The sequence below is a fragment of the Pagrus major genome, chromosome 18 (genome assembly GCF_040436345.1).
Source record: "Pagrus major chromosome 18, Pma_NU_1.0".
Classification (NCBI taxonomy): Eukaryota; Metazoa; Chordata; class Actinopteri; order Spariformes; family Sparidae; genus Pagrus; species Pagrus major.
This window is the reverse complement of record NC_133232.1, coordinates 10270929-10289205: the sequence shown is the minus strand read 5'-3', so window position 1 is coordinate 10289205 and position 18277 is coordinate 10270929. Positions and strand designations below refer to the sequence as shown.

The following is an 18277-nucleotide window of genomic DNA, read 5'->3' as shown; positions in this document are numbered from 1 at the left end:
TTATTCCTTCCTGAATTAGTCTTAAACAATTTCTGAATGTTTTCTTGGAGTGTCTGACATGCCTGCAGCCCTTTGAACACAGAGGGTCAGCCATCCTTTGATATTTGCCAAAGAGGAAGTTGGGAGTTTCTGTGGTATTCAGATCCCAGTGAGAGAAACCACTCAAACCACGGCTTGTTGTGAAATTCCTTTGCCCCCCCTTACCCCTGATGCCACAAACCAATCCACCTCACATCCCGAGGACAAGCATACCGGCTCATACAGATTATGTGTGTATCTGAATGTGCTTGATTGTGGGCGTGTGATTGTAAGAGTACATGCACATTTGTTTTTATGTGTGTGACCCCACATGCCTCCTGGGTGGTCCCAGCGCCTGGGGTACGTGGTGTATTGCATTTCCAGCTGAGGAGGGAGCTGGGACTGCTGTGCGGAAATGGTGAAGAGCGTGACTTACTGTCCGCAGAGGACCAGACGTGACTGGCAGTGTTTTCTGAAAAGCCTGCTCATGCCCCGGAGGGAGACAACAAGCTCCCCAACCCCATTTTGACTTCCCCCCAAAATCTGCAAACCAAAATCACTAGACAAACAGAGGCCCTCGCAAGTACGCCAGGGTAGAAGTAAGAGAGTCCGAATGCATTTGATGCTTCACTCAGTCTTAATTTCTTTCTGTTGGCCCATCCAATGTTGAAAAAAAGCACAAATAAAATGCAAAATTAGGTAAAATACAGTACAGCTATAAAGGCCTGGGAGTTATGTGCCAAATCTCCTGACATCCAAATGTAAAACCATTAGAATTAGATGAGACTGCTCGCAGAGTGGCTGCTGCAATGCTACGCTTTCACTGTGATCAGAAATTTGTCATAAATTGTCTATATGTTTTTAATTACACTTCCAGTATACAAGAAATGACTCTAGCTGGCAGTTTTCATTATTATTTTTTGTTTCCTGTCACCTGCTCCACTCTATAATAGCTAACGAGAGATTGAAGAAGCAGACTGAGTGACAGAAATGATTAAAGTTACAAAACAGATGACTGATCATTGCCCATATTATGCAATGAAAAGTTAAAGTTTCACAGACAGCGAAAAACTCACCCATCTTTTCCTGCCCTCACACACCCCTACGTAGTGTGTGCATCCGATTTCAGGAAGTAAAATATTCCCATATCGATATACAGTATGGGCTGATTTCCACACTTTTGTGGCAATAATCCCTCAGATGTACTGTAGCGATCAAACACTTGTGACAAAGATACATGTATAATGGAGACAGGATATTTTACAGCTTAACAATAAACTTTATTTTCTAAACTTCAATGGTAATTCAATAATTGTAAATTGTCCCAAGCATCTTTCCTGATTTAATAATCTGTAAAAAGAATGTTTTACTATTGCCGTATATCAGACAGCATATATGCCAATGCCAGTATATCTGTTATAGGCCAATATGGACCAATAATATCTGCCAACCGAGATTTAGGTCGGGCTCTCGAAGTTACCCAAAATGTTTTCAGAACATCAAATCTCTGCCCGTCAGTCTCACTGAGATCATTTTAAACATGTTGGGACCATCCACAGAGTGTGCTTGTGTCCACCATGATCACTTGCGAGCAGCTTAATTTGTTTGCTTTTTTAGCGGTTCGGTGCTGGACAACTTGTGTTCCAAACTTCAAGTTTTGGAACAAAAAGATGCTGAAATGCTGTGTAGTGTAGTGTAACTACAGAGGCGGGTGATAATTATAACACTACAAGTGACCCCTTTCACATATGTATAAACATTTTACCCATTGTTGATATACAGCAGGGTGTAAAGCCAAATATTAAAAGTTCTTAATAGAGGTTTGGAAGTGTATAACTAACTGCGTGTGTGCGTTTGATTTATGGTCCCCATACCACCACACATTGCTTGGATCTACATAAATAGACATACAGCCACACAAAACACAAACACACACAAACGCACACACATGTAACCGCAAGTTGATATCTGTTTTTTCCTCCTTTGGTTTCATTGAAAGGAACAAAAGCTGAAGAGGCACAAAAACACATCAAGTAGGAACTGCAGTTGTTTCCTTCTGCTGCTCAGGTAACAATGAGCTGCTGGGGGAACGTACACTCCAACGCACCGCTTCCTGAAAAATAAAAATGGGGGGACGACATTGCGACGGCTGCAACACGCCAGGGTCACGCACAAGATCCCCTACCTTGCACAGCTGCAGAGAAGCAGGCACACATACACACTTGTGACGTCATTTTTAGATGCACACAGACATGAAAAGCGTGTTGTTGTGGGGGTTTCACATCCTGCCTGTGATACAATACCAACCTTATTGGTCTTATAGATCAGAGACTTTAAATCAATTCTTCATCTCTGGGAAAGGCAGAGGGAAGGATGACAAGGCCAAATGGATGTTTAATGCATGTGCGCTTCTTTTCTCTGTGAGCATGTTTGTGTGTGCATAAGAATGGATGGAAATCTTGATGTCATTAGGGAAGTTTTTGTTTGTCCAGTCTGAATTGTACCGAGCCCCAGAAACAACTTCTTGATGGCAGATGTGTTATATAATCAGCACTTAATTACACTTGATCACGGGTCAGCCAGTTTCGAATGTAACGTAATGCCAGAGCACACTCATACCAGATCCCTTTTAAGCCTCCACTGAGCACACAAATTATTATGAAAATCTGTGCTTTACCTCATATGCACTGACCGAGGGGATCCAGGTTGAACTCTGCGATTTGTTAATGAGAGGTTGGATTTTTAAACCTGAAGAGAAACAGGAATTCAGTTTAGTATGAAGAGGACACCATCATTTTTACATGTAAAAAATATTCATGTTTGTTTTCTGTAAAACTAAAAGTACAAATTCCTGATAAAGATCCGATTTTTAAAAAAAAAATTAAAAAAAATATTAAGGCCAGACATCATTATCCATTGATTGAATGTTGTCCATTTTTTCCCCCTAAAAGACAAACAGATGGGATACAAAAGTAAGGGAAAACCAACATAAAGTGTCCGAGCGAGATATTTGTCCACTACATGGCTCCAGAAGACTTTCAGTCTTGACATTAGCCTGGTTTACATTAAAACGAAACACACATTTTATATACATTTTCAGAAAATGACAAAAGAATATGAATGAAAAGTCATGTATGTTTAATATTTATCCTGTGATCCCTCATGGGGGTTGTCACTCACAGTTTGGGAGCAGGTGATCTAGCTTAGTGGATTCAAACCTTTTTTGTCTTGGGACCAATTAAAGCCAAGCAATGCCTTCTTGTAACTTCTTGTGAAAGGTTGCACCCATCAGAGGTGTGAGGACGAAACGAAAAAACTATGCTCCCTTTCTCCATATTTTTTAAATTTAGGTTCCCAAAGAGGCAATTCTGTCCCGTATTTCACGAAATTTGTGAAGTCAGGAAAAATAAAAATACATTTGTGGAGGCCAAAATGTTCTTAAATTTTTTGTTTTTTTGGAACTGTTCCTTTAGATAATCACAGGATTTAAATTGGAGTCTTTTTAGACTGTCTGGTAATGCTGATGAAGGTTTTGTTGTTATAAAAAAAAAAAACTGCTTCGCTGCTCACTGCTGCAGAAGGAAAGGTCAGACCCTCTTAAGCTGAACTGTAGTAACCCTAAATGAGGACATCTAGTGGGCAAATTTGATATTGCTAAATGGGCAAACTCCAGCTGTAAGCAGTGAATGTACTGGCAGCGTGGAGGGCAGACAGACTGACCTCCATTCAGACACACTGATCTGAATTCTACCAGCACAGTGAAATGGATTACAGCCAATCATGGCCTATTTAGCTGTGCTTTAAAGAGAATAAGTGCATCATTATTCTTATTTTTTATTTTATCTTTCTAACTTTTGAACCAGTAACCCTGTCAAGATTGTATCAGTTATCTACTCAAGCTCCTCAGAATAATGAAACCACATTATCTTAGTAACTCTCTTTTCAGATGTTGATGCTGTTCTTCTGTCTCAGTTACTGTGTCTGAAGTGGACATGGCTTTCATCATTGTTTATGCAGGTTGTCAGATTTATGTATGAACACATTCAGATGATGTGCTGCACAGTGTTAGTCACAGCAGAAAAATGTACAGCCTGTAACTCTATTTATAGACATTTTTCTGACAGTGTTTCTGTTGTATCTGATGTAGCTCCTCGTTACGTCATTCTGACCGGCTTCATGTCAGACGTGTGTTGGTACACAAGCTATTACTGCATCAGCTGACACAGATGGAGTCATTGTAGATGTCTAGTATTTTATTGCTTTTTAACTGCAGAAGTGCTGCACTGCGGCTCCATGTCTGATTCACACAGCTGAGGCAAAAAGGCAAAACAAGAGCATTTTTTCCTTAACCAAATTGAGAGCCTCATAATATAGAAAATGATGTAAAGCACTTTGAGACAGATTTGTGATTCTGGGCTGTAGAAATTAAACTGACTTGGCTTAACTCAGAGTGGAATGCAGAGCCACAAAGCTCATAGATATACAATAATGTTGTATAATTAAAATTTAGTAAACCAAAAGCAGCATGAGAGCTGTTGAATAAGGACAGCATTACAGCAATTCGCAACGCATACTCATACCTAATCGACTCAATAAGTCAATTACCAATGAGTCCTGTGATCATTACAGTGACTGCGCCAGTGAACATACCAGTGACAACACTTTACTGGACCTTTTGTTCGTTGGACCTCAAGTGTTAAATGTTACAAAACGCTTATTATTTGGTTCAGGCACGAAAACTGCATGGTTAGGTTTAGGAAAGGATCATGGTTTGGGGTAAAATAAGTACGTTATTGACTCAAGAGTTATGTTATGTACATAAGTTAAATACATTCTGTAAGTAAAAAAAATAACAAGGAGAGGCAAAGACACGACAATAATTGGCACCAATCTGGCACACTTACAAGAGCAATCAACTGAATAAATGCCAGGTATAGCCTGTCGGAGACTGGCACGCAATCAGTGCACTTGCAAATGAGAGCCTGCAGTATGACCGATCGTGTGACATTATTTAACCATCCATCTACAGCAAATACGACCAGACAGATACATCACTGAACACATACACAAAGCACATTCGCCTAACCGTGCAAACAGGCCATCTCTCAAATTGAAGAAAGCACCAGGCGGATGCTGACAGACAGCCTACAACAAGCCAAACATCATCACGGCGGGTGCTCTCTCTAAGACCATAACCAACCACAAGGCCTACATAACTTGTGGTCTTTCCATTCGCCCACCTGCTTCGTTGTCCAACCAGCCGGCAAGTCACTTGTGCTAGCAGCAGTAGCAGCTAACGTTACCTCAGCACCTGCTGCATCTTCGGGCACTCGGCCTCAACTTCACGTTGTTCTTCTGGGGAGTCACTGGGTGGGAGAGGATCCTCTGTTCTGGTAGCGAGTGGGTCCACTGTGCCACCTTTTTGGATGTGAACCCAAAGTGTGTGAGTGATACACTCTGGTTTAGCTTTCGCTTGCTAGCCATTTTTAGTATGACTTCTCAACATTACGTCTTTCTTCTGTTTGGCGCACATGGCTAATTTGCATACATGCACAGGACTGGCAGGCTCCGCTTGGCAACAAATAGAATATATTTGTGAATAAATGTTTTAGATTATGAATACTGGACATGGTGAGCTTAAAAACATTTTAGTGACCATTAGTGACAATAAAATATTTTATTTTTTATTTTTTTGACAAAATTTGAGACCCCCTTCAAATGTTGCTTTTGAGGCTTTCAGGGGGTCTCATGGGTTAATCGAGGGGGGTTGAGCCCCCCTGGACCCCCCCGTATTTCGCACACTGATCACCAGACTTCCTCCTTTGCTCTTGTCATAATTACTATAGCCACTAGAGGTTGCCGCCTATAAAATGTAAATGTGGGTTGTACTGAGCTGCTTGCACAGACAGACAGAGAAGAAAATTATTTCTGATCTTCCTATATTATATACTGTATATTTCCAGGTGTGCACAGGCCTCTATATATATATATCCTTAAAATAAAACATCCTGTGAGGGGAAAAAGCAGTCTTTAGTAAAATCGATCACGGACACACTGAGGTGCCTCCTCTTAGGGGTCACAAGCCAACATTTTTAAGACCCAATTTGCAGATTCAGATGCAATTCAGAACATTTTAAAAGAGATTTCCTCCAATATAACCACACATTTCCCCTGATCCTTTTTCCTTAAACATTACATTGACCCTGTTCCCGGCTCAGTGCAGATTATACAAAACAGATCTTCATAATAAATCCCTTTAGGTGTTTTGTGCGGTGTTGGAAGCTGTCATGTGGGCTTGTGGAACCTTGCAGACTCCAGGCGTCTCTCTGTCGTCCTGTTGGCGTTCAACTGATCCCGGCGCTAGCAGATGACTCATTTCCAAAGTCTAAACAGTGCAAATTGTGTGTGTGAGGGCGCACGTTTGTGTGTGTGTGTGTGTGTGTGTGTGTGTGTGTGTGTGTGTGTGTGTGTGTGTGTGTGCGCACGTGCGTGCTTGTTTGGTTTGTGCCACATCCGGACACACTGTTTACAAGCCTCTCTAAACAGGGGAAGCCCACTGGAACAAAAAGGGCCAGTAAAATTGATTATGCGGAATAATAAACACACAACTCTGCACTTTGTCAGCTGAAAGCTTTTCGGTTAGCCTCTCATTTGACAGCGAAGATCAGGCTCAATATTTAACATCCACTTCTCCAACTTAGACTAAACGACCCAAATGATTTACTCAGTAATTGTGCAAAGTGATTCGGCTAACACACTTCAATCCTCTAAAGCTAAATACTTACTGCAGTGTGTCGAAACGAGGAAGAAAAACGGCATCAAAAATGAGCTGAGTTTTGTGTGTTTGACATCAGTTCTGCACTAGAAGACTAAATGGGCCAAACACTGCTAAAATGCTGGCTGATGTTTACAGCGGCAGCCTTGCCTTTATAAAGTGCTTTTCCCAACTCGTCTGTCCTTTTAAAGACAATTCAGGAATTTCAGGACAGGTCACATAAATATCAGTCGGATCAGCACGTGAAGTTTATTTGAGGCCTCTGTTTATAAAATCCGGAAATGTGCTGCTTGTACTCCTTAACCCCGGCACTTACCTTTACCCAGTGACGTGTGTGTGTGTGTGTGTGTGTGTGTGTGTGTGTGTGTGTGTGTGTGTGTGTGTGTGTGTGTTCTGAAGCGTGCATGTGTGTGCCTGCACACGTTTTGGAGTGTGTAAGCACGTGTATTAGTCTTTGTCATCTCTGTGTGTGTGTGCATGCACTTAAAGAGCACATATTATTGCGGTGTTTCAGCTTCGGGAACAGATGTTGGGTATTGTAAATACAGGTGCAAAGAGTGTTCCGGAAGCCCCGGCGAGTAATGAAAACGTTTGTGCGGTTTTGTAATGCTGTAATGCCCAAAGTATTTCACAATTCATATGAGGACAGCATCGCCGGAGAGCTGCAGCTCTAGCTCGTGGGTGTTCAACGCTGCGCAATGCATTGTAACACTGCACACAGTCCTGATTCTCCCCTGTTGAGGTGCAGATGGACTTCTTTTGACACACCTTCCTGGACTCTGTGGGTGATCATTTGCTGTCTCTGACAATGGAGCTCTGTGAGGTTTCCCTTTTGAAGTCTTCTACTGGAACTTAACCTCCATACACTTCCTACCTTGTTTTTTTTTTCCTCCCTGGAAGTTGAGCGCAAGTCTGAGACGTTACACTGAGTACAGCAGCTTCATGAATAAAACACATATCTGTTGGGAATTGATGGTAGGGCAGGTGTGGTTATTAGAAATGAATAATTATTGATAATAATTATTAAAATGAATAAAGTAAAAATTAATAAAATTAATTTGCAAATTGTTAAAACGGGGCACCACCCTGGAATCACGGACCAATAACCAGACCAAAATTAGTCTCAAAGAAGGATTCACTTTAAATGTAAATATTTGTAAAATATTTACAATAAAGAAACGGTGAAGGAAATTAATCCGAGCACTGACCATCACAACCAGTGAATGCCACAAAAACATATGCACAAAATAAGAGAGAGACAAAGAAAGAGGACCCAAGATGGCAGTTGTAGTCATAGAAACAAGATGGCGGAGAGCCAAAATGGCAGTCACGCTCCCTTTGAGGGTGACGTCACGGAGTGTTCCGTTGAAAGGACTACAAAAATGGCTGAAGCCGGAATTAGGGAACTCTCGTTCGTTTCGACTACATAAATGGCCGAAACGTGACTTGGAGAAGTCACGCGTGGGATACGAATTCAAAAATGATAATGATTTTTGCTGAATCATGTGTCTAGAATTCCAAAAATGGTGGACGTGAATACGTCACCTAAAGGTAGTCAATTGAACGAACGCGCAAGATTTGAACAACGGCAATGGTTACACCACCGTTGGCTTCGTGTGCACTTTGATTGCACACGAGATGAATTTGGAGGGGACAGTGACCTACTGTTCCATAAAAGTAGTTGTGCTACCACGAGGCGTCTGTCTCTGAAGTCATAAAAGGGATATATCACGAGTCACACGTATCTTATGGTATAGCGAGGTCATCAACCATAAGTCTCCAACAGGTTGCTCATAAGATCACGTGTGTGCGCGTGTAACCCTAATATGTGTTCATATGTACATGTGGGTTAGTTAGTTAGTCTTTCTTTTCTTTCTTTTATTTGTATATATTTGATTCTATGAGTTGTATTTGTTTTGTTCTGTTCATTGATTGATGCTTTGGCAACATTGTTGTTAAAACTTTCATGCCAATAAAGCGAAATGAGAGAGAGAGAGAGAGAGGAGAGAGAGAGAGAGAGAGAGAGAGGAGAGAGGAGAGAGAGAGAGAGAGAGAGAGAGAGAGAGAGAGAGAGAGAGAGAGAGGAGAGAGAGAGAGAGAGAGAGAGAGAGAGGAGAGAGGAGAGAGAGAGAGAGAGAGAGAGAGAGAGAGAGAGAGAGAGAGAGAGAGAGAGAGGAGAGAGAGAGAGAGAGGAGAGAGAGATGACGAACCCCCTCACACCCGACCCCAGAGCCCCTCCTCCCCCCAAGAGCCCCACCCCCAGCACCATCACCAGGAGCCCCGGCCCACTGAGCTATGCTCAGGTGGTGAGGAGAGCAGCAGACCCCCCCCCCCCCTTACCCTTCCAACCTCCAACCCCACCCCTACACCCCCACACAGCCAGCTGAGAGACATCCAGCACATGCTCAGCCTGCTCTGCTCCACCTGATAGGTCAAACACAGTAGACAACCCTAGAGTGTTTATTTATTTATTTATTGTTGTTATTATTATTATTATTATTATTATTGTTATTATTACTAATATCTAACATGTTCTAAAACCGATCTCTTCATTTACACTAGGATTGGAAGTTTATCTCATTTTAACACTGAATGCTACATTTTGAGTTTTTAAAATTTAATGAAATCTAAATCGTTTATTATCTCATGTTGGAACATCCAGGGTCTGAGGTCCTCTGCTTTTGGCCTTAAGAGCAGGACCCCAGACTTTAATAGAGAGTTAGAAAATTCAGACATCATTGTTTTGCAGGAGACTTGGAATAGAGGAGACATGCCCACTGGTTGTCCTTCAGGTTATAGAGAAGTCATTTTTCCATCTACCAAATTGAAAAGTGTCAGCCAAGGGCAGAGATTCAGGAGGGATGTTGATCTGGTACAAGACGAACCTCACACACTCAATAGAATTACTCAAAAAAGGAGATTTTTCAATTTGGTTCAAAATAAAAAAAGAGGTGGTCTCCACAGACAAAGACATATTCATTCATGTGTGCAGCCTATATCCCCCCATCAGAGTCCCCTTATTATAACGAAAAAAGCTTCTCCATTCTTGAAGATGAGATCAGCTACTACCAAACACAGGGAAACGTACTGATCTGTGGTGACCTTAACGCCAGAACAGGCACAGAACCAGATCTGATTAATGCACATGGAGGCAAACATATACCGGGCCAGATCAACATCCCCTCTCCTTCACATCGGCACAGGAACAACTTTGACAAAACTGTCAACAGAAATGGGCATCAGCTGCTGCAGTTATGTCGCACGCTGGGTCTGTACATAGTCAACGGTCGGCTTCGAGGGGACTCCTTTGGTCTCTACACACACAGTTCTCCTCTTGGCAACAGCACAGTGGACTATAGTATTACAGACCGAGAGCCCCTCTGTCTGAGAGCATTCACTGTTAGCCCCCTAACACCCTTATCTGATCACAGCAAAATCACCCTGTACATTAGGAAGACACCAACTGACCCCCATGTAGCAGAGCCCAGCAAACTCAACCGCTCCAAACAACCCTATAGATGGACAAGTAATAGCAAGGATGACTACCAGAAAGCAATCGGTCATCCAACAATCCAATCCCAGTTAGACCATTTTATCACCACCTCATATCCCCACAGTAGTGACGGCCTGAACCAGGCTGTTCGGGATATTAACTACATATTTGACAACACAGCATCTCTATCCAATCTGAAAAAATCTCAGCGTCACAGTTCAAACTCAGCTAATGAAAAGTGGTTTGACTCTGACTGCAGGTGTCTGAGAAAAACACTCCGAAAACTATCCAACGAAAAACACCGACAACCTGACAATCATGAGCTCCGCCTCCAGTACTGGGAAACACTGAAATCATATAGGAAAACACTGAGAGCTAAAAAGGAGCAGCATGAACAGCACCAAATTAAAGAAATTGAAGAGTCCATTGACTCAAATAATTTTTGGAAAAAATGGCATTCATTCAACAAATCACACAAGGAAGAATTGGCTATTCAAAACGGGGAAATATGGAAAAACCACTTTAAAAATCTATACAGTGCAATCACTCTGGATTCGGCCCAAAATAATCTGCTCAACAAACTAGAAACCCTTAAATCAATCGTTAAAGACAACCAAAATCCTTTAGATTTTGAAATTAGTGAAGGGGAGCTGCTGGCTAAGATCCAGACCCTGCAGCCAAGGAAGGCAAGTGGCCCTGATGGCATCTTAAATGAAATGCTTCAGTTTAGCAGCCATAAAATCAAAACTGCCATATTGAAACTATTCAATCTGATTCTGAACATTGGACATTTTCCTGACACCTGGAGCCGAGGGATTATCACTCCAATCTTTAAAAGCGGAAACAAATACGAGCCAGACAACTACAGAGGCATATGTGTCAGCAGCAACCTGGGGAAGTTATTCTGCAGCATCTTAAACAGCCGTCTGCAAAACTTCCTCAGTGAGCACAATGTCCTGAGCAAGAGTCAGATTGGTTTTACACCACAACACAGAACCAGCGACCACATCTACACCCTCCACACCCTCGTCCAGAACACGTCCACCAGAACAAAAACACAATCTTTTCTTGTTTTGTAGATTTCAAGAAAGCATTCGACTCAATTTGGCATCATGGTCTATTCCTGAAATTATTAGAAAAAGGTATTGGAGGAAAAACCTACGATATATGGAAACAGACTTCTTCCCCCAAAGTAGAGGGGTGAAGCAGGGCTGCAGTCTGAGCCCCACCCTGTTTAACATCTACATAGATGAATTGGCCAAATCCCTGGAAGAGTCCGATATCCCTGGTCTCACCCTCTCTGACATAGAAGTCAAATGCTTATTATTTGCAGATGACCTAATACTGCTCGCTCCATCAAAGGAGGCTCTACAAAAACAACTAGATCACCTGCAAAAGTTCTGTCAGACCTGGGCCCTGACCGTTAACCTGGAAAAGACAAAAGACAAAAGTCATGGTCTTCCAGAAACGACCTAAGAGTCAGAAAAACCAACACCGGTTCCACCTGGACTCTACGGACATAGAACACACACACAGCTACACATATTTAGGACTAAACATCACATCGACAGGAAATTTCAATCTGGCCATTAAAGATCTCCGAGACAAGGGCAGAAGAGCTTTCTGGACTATAAAAAAATCCTCAAACATAGACATACCTGTCAAAATCTGGATCAGAATATTTAAATCCATAATTGAACCAATTATATTGTATGGCAGTGAAGTGTGGGGCCCTCTCATGAACCAAGACTTTGAAAAATGGGACAAACACCCAATCGAAAGCCTGCACACAGAGATCTGCAAAAGCATCCTCAAAGTCCACAGGAACTCCCCCAACAACGGATGCAGAGCTGAATTAGGCCAATTTCCCCTGTTAATTCGGATCCAAAAAAGAGCTATAAAATTCTACCAACACCTCAAAGCCAGCGAGCCCGGCTCCTACCACTACAAAGCCCTACAATGCCAAGAGGAGAGCAAAGACAGAAGTCCCCTCAGCCAGCTGGTCCAGAGGCTCAGCTCCAACAGCACCGGGCACCAAGACCGCCCCCACACAATCCGGCCCCACTAAATTATAGCAAAAGACAAATACATCAACTATTGGACATCTACAACCAAAACCCAAAGCAAACTCCAATGCTATTTGGCCCTAAACAGACAATACTCCACGGCAGATTATCTGAGCTCTGTAACCGACCCGAGACTGAGGAAAACGTTGACTATGTACAGACTCAGCAGCCATAGCCTGGCCTTGGAGAGCGGCCGACACAGACAGACGTGGCTGCCCAGAGAGGAGCGGCTGTGTCGGCTCTGTCCACTCAGACAGGTGGAGACAGAGCAGCACTTCCTGCTGCACTGTGACACATACACAGATATCAGAATAAAACTCTACAACAAAATCACACACACAAGCCCAAATTTCGACAAACTCCCAGACATAGAAAAAATACAACATCTACTGGGAGAGAAAAGTGCCACTGCTGCAGATGCAGCAAAATATGTTAGGTGTTTGCAGCTTCTCTTCTTCTGTGGCAGGCACTGACATGATCTCCTCCACTTACCTGCACACTGATACGCACACACACACACACACACACACACACACACACACACACACACACACACACACACACACACACACACACACACACACTTTACTTTTTTTTTTTCTTTCTCTTTTCTTTTCTTTTCTCTTCTTCTTCTTCTTTTCTTTTCTTTATTAATTTATTTGTTTTATTATCATTATTATTATTATTAATCATATATCTATTATTTATTCTGTAATTATTTACTTTGTCAACATTGTATATTGTGTTTTGTTGCTTTGGCAAAATTGTTGAAACTTTCATGCCAATAAAGCTCCTTTGAATTTGAAAATTTGAGAGAGACAGACAGACAGACAGACAGACGCCTTAGCGGCGACTAGGCTAACACTTCCGCTCCACAGAGTGGAGAGGCTCAAATCAGCTTGTGATGAGTGAAAAGGAGAAACAAACAGCATGTTTTACAACATAAAACTAACAGCAATTAAAAGGGACATGGCGGTCCACAAACTCACAAACAAACAATGTAGCTCACAAGCATACAATACACGATAACTTATAGTATCTGCCCAGACACTAATTAAACTTCACTTGTAGTCATGTCTTCCTTAATCCAGCTTGCTTCCTTGGCGTGGATTAAAGGCGGTTGCAGCGGCCTGCGTTGGTGGTTAATACAGCGTAGTCAACATGGGCAATAAGAAAACGGGCAAAAGCGGGTGTTTTCTGAGGAAAAATAAAAATATCCTCCTTCTGCAGGCAGGTAAAGAGAGGCTGGTTGCACAGCATCTTCTCTGGATCTGGAGCGTGTTTGGTGAACACGGCGCAGTTTTGGCTCGTCCAGCGAGATGAAAGACTGCGGCCTAGGCGGGAAAAATCCAGACATCTGTAGATAGGCTCCCTTCTGAGTAATAGTTGCATAGGCGAAAGCTGATGCTTCCAGCAACACGTAACTCTGGGACTGCGTTGAAAATGGGTCTGCCGCTGTATTTATCTCCTCCGGCCGCGGTGGAAACTGATGCGTTCAGGTGTGCTCACATACAATAGGAGATGGGAGTTTTCCAACCTGGGGGGGCTGTGACAAGCAGGCGCCACCTACTGGACATTAGGGTTGTTGCACTTTCCTTTGTTTACCAGTCTTTGTTAGTGCAAGGAGGCCGCATTTAAGCATTGAGCTGCACGCGGGCCGATCTGATGTCAGAACCATTTGGACGGTCCCAACATTTCTATTCAGTTTTCAGACATGATACAGCTGCTGATTGCACATACATTGCAATGTGATTGTGTTTTGTGTACCTATGGAAAGAGGAACTATAGTGTGGATCATAGCCTGACTGATACTGGATTTTTTAAAGATTTGATCATTAGTCATTGGCTAATTGTCTTTTCAACATATATTTAATAATGAGCCCTCAAATTTGTTGTTTCCTAGAATGGTTGACACTTTCTGAAAACATATCTTTGGCATTTTTGGGTCACTTTTCCACTGACACATGTCGATACCAAAATACCTGTCATATGCTAACATTGGCAGATGCCAGGAGGATTTTTTGGCACATTTTGTGGCTATATGGTTTGGGCAGGATTTCAACAGCTCCTTTCCAGGAGTGCAGGCTTTGTTGTAACATTATGGAGGTGCACTAGTTCAACAGTGGGTTTAGGGATCCCCTCCCATTAAATTTTGAGCATCAAACGCTTCATTTTCTGTGTGCTGGTGAATATTTCTGCACCAAATTGTGCTTTTCTGCATCAATTTATGGTCCAAATGTTTTGTTTCTTTTTTCCCATTTATGACAGATTAGAACCATTGCTTTTGAAGTTGCTTACTGCCACCATCTACTTTACTGGAGGCATTGTTGTGTCTCAGTGTTGTAGCGGTTTGTCAAAATGACAGTCCTTTGCTTCTTTATTGTTTTGTTAGAGTGGGGACAAATGCACGTGTTATATATTGAGGGGGACTTGTCCCACCACCCCCAACCCCCCCCCCCCCCCCCCAATGTATGCCTAGCCCTTAGCACGAACAAATCACTCAAGTTCAAATGTAGTTTCATATCAAGATCAGCTTTTCAGTGGTTTATTGCACTTGAGAAATCTAGCTGAAGTAGAGGCAAACCAACCTTTTTTATGTTCTCATGTTCTCGCACCCTTTTGCGTTTGAATGCGGACTTATCAGTCACTGAAACTGCTGTCTGCAGTACCGTTTTTAGTTCCTGAGTTTTGATTCTGTGGAACTGCAAAGTTCAATTGGCTGTTTTTGTCAGAAAATGTGTGCTGTATCTCAGATGCTTCTCACAGCGGATTATTCTTAAGAAAAAAATTTGGATCAGCCTTGTTCCTGACCTTAAACCCCATGCTCCTAATGTCCTGAAGATCAGGAGTGCAGGGGTGTTGAACTGTAATACAGTATTTGCTCCTCCTGTTGTGTTGACAAGCACACATATATTCATATGGGCTGGACAAAGGTATTAATAAGTAACCATAGCTCAATATTTACTTTTATTATTAATATTCCTGGGGCACAGAACTACGACAGTACTGTGTTGGAACACAAATGCACAGCTCCTAGTCGTAACTTTAAAAGATTCTCCCAATCCTGGTCACTGATAGAAGTTCATTTATGGATCATTTGATGCTTGTTGAAATATAATTTTAATGTTGGCTGCATGAAAGCCTGTAAGCATATGAAGATTCATGTCCTGTCTTGTTTTGAAGGCCCTTGTGGTATCATCACAAGTTGAAGTATCTCTGAATATAAGGCTTTGTATCCAGGGGTTTGATTCTTAAATAGAAAGGGCCAATCTGGTGCGAGGGTCAGCGGAGGTGACCCCTGAAAGAGGAGGCCTTGATTTGTGGAAAGGTTTGTTTTGGTCCAACATAATTAAGACCATCCTTGTTGAAAAACCACAAATAACCATTCTTCTCTCTCCTCACTGGCCAGCTTTGACTTTGTGAAATGAGTTCTTCCATCTCTTCCATACCTAGTTTGGGCCCTGGTGTGATGTTTTGCAAATGTGCATTCTTGTACATTTAGGGGGCCCCTTTTTCTCTCAATTTCCACTCGGTCTCTGGCGAATTCGAAGCATTCTGGAAAGGAGGAGTGCAGAAAAGAAGAAGAAAATGAGTCCACATAAGGTTCAGATTAAATCGTGTTGTGTTGTGCCTCTTTTTTTTTTCTTCCTTCCCATCGGATGTTTTCATAACTAAACCAAATGTGCGCTTGGAGTCAGCCAAGAGCAGTCAGTAGAGATAGAATCCCTGAAGCAAAATCTTAGTCACATCGTTGAATCAAGTTTCCGCTGCCCTCTGGGCGTCCAGGCTGGACTCGGAGCTCTGTGGCTTATGAACCCTACTTCCCCTCTGGTCTGGCTGATCTCTGTGAGGCTTTTCAGATTGCTAGATTCACTCTAGAAAGTTTTAGATTATTCTTGCTGAAACATTTATTAAACATTTGTCAGCTGCAGTTTTCAGTCCTTGGGGCTTTCCTGCAGCAATACTATTGACAAGAACCTTTAAAATAGCCATTAGCCTGTGGTTTCTGCTTTGAAGCTATGAAAAATTCCTTTTTTGGGAAAACCTACTTGGCAATAAATCTGATTCTTTCTTTAATGCTGGATTGAGGATTGAAATCAAGAGATCAAACTTTTCTGGGCCTTCTTCAGCTGTTCACAAAGCATCTTTTATCTTTTAGGCCGCTTTTCAAGTTTTCTCTGGTGTTCAGTCATCCTCTCAGCATTGAAGGAGGCTGAGGCCCTCCACCCTTCACAGGGCAGGCAGCTGATGGTTTGGGGTTAGTGCATATGGTGTTGTGGCTGGTGCTCCTCATCTCCTCATCTCCCTCCTCGCCCCAGCTTCCTTCCACATCCTGTCCTGTCTTGCCTCGTCCCTTCCACTTGGACCAGATGTTTTTGTGCAGTCTTGAGCAGTGCCGGTCTGAAGCATTAACGCAGATGAAGAGCTGAAGCACAAGCCAGGTGGAATGATGGGATGTTTGGACCTCTGGGGCTCGAGAGTGAGGAGGAGGAGGAGGGTGGACAGACGGGGATCGAGAGTGAAAGAGCGAGAAAAAGACATCATACACCAGGGAGACAGGACTGGGGAACACATTGACCTCAGCCTGGTGTGCTCACGGAAGACAAAACTGCCTGCATTAATTGTGTGTTTCCTACTTGTGTTCTTCTCTTCTTCTCTGTCTGTGCCTCTGTCTGTCTGTCTGTCTGTCTGTCTGTGTCTCTGTCTATCTGTGTGTCTGTCCCTCGCCTAGTTGGAAGGGTTGGGGAAAATATAAACAGGATGCAGTCACGTCTGATCGTAAATCCCCTCTTGTCTGCTCCCTGGCCCCCAGCCCTGGACCACGTCCGTTCCCCTCCAGCTCTCGCCACCCCAACTCCCGCCCAGACCAGCCCTCCCCTTTAGCTCAGAAGATGAAGCCAAGAGATTCTGTGTGTGCGTCTGTGTGATGTGTGCACATGTGCATCGGTAATGGATGTGTGTCTAAAAAACTGTTTCCCAACTCGGGCTGGAAACGTGGTTTTGGGCTGGTTTAGTAACTAGTAATCATTGCCCACATTTAGCGTGTAATTCACTCAGAGAAGACCTGTCCTCCCACCTGTAGGGGTTAAATCTGCACAGCTGGATTCAAGCTGATGCACACATGCCATTTTCTGCATTGTCGCTGTTTAACTTTTTTTTTTCTTTCTCACACATTCTTCTCTGAGTATTTAGTAATGATTGCATGCAATATTGCAACCAGACCTACCTGCAGAACCTGTTTTTCTGTAATGTGAACTGGAGGAAATTGCAAGCAGAAAAAGACCAAAAAGATTCTGTGTGCAGTTGAGTGATCCTCTCAGCAAAGTTGCAAATGTTTGTGCAATGTTGTAAACTTCTGTCATGACCAACATATCAAGATTTTGCCATGATTTCGGAATTTTGGTTGTGGAGAATGCCACAAACACAGCTCAAACATGAAATACTATCCCCTGCTGAGGACAAGCTGCAGAGAAGGATCCTTAATCAATCTTCATTTCCCATTTTGACTGCGATAACAACCCAAGTGGTTGTTGAAACAGAACTCCTTTAACAGGAAGGTCATTGATTAAATCTTCTTACTGACTAAGACTGGATGAACATTGCTTCCTTTGAGCAAGGCACTTGACCACAACTGCTTGGTGTCCAGCAAGAGGAAACCAATACAGTTCTGGACAGTGATGGTGGGTGTGCGGTAGCTGAATAAAGTTGGAAAGTCAGAGGAGCTGCTGGTTCACTTTAAATCATATCCTCAGTGTACCTCAACAAAGACACACTCGAAGCTACTGGATAATTTTGTGGATACTAAAGGTCAGTATATGGCTATGACCTGACTATTTCAACTTTCTGAAAAAGTCTTCTTCCACCGGCATAGTGTATGGCAACAATACTAGTCTGACTCACTGGATATGGTCGGTGCTTATAAGC

The 18277-nt window shown here is 42.7% G+C and overlaps 1 protein-coding gene across 3 annotated transcripts in view; it reads left to right on the top strand.

Annotated features, from left to right (window-relative positions):
- The window catches only part of afg2a (AFG2 AAA ATPase homolog A), a 156613-nt gene that overhangs the window by 14595 nt on the left and 123741 nt on the right, over window positions 1-18277 (top strand). The window lies entirely within an intron of this gene.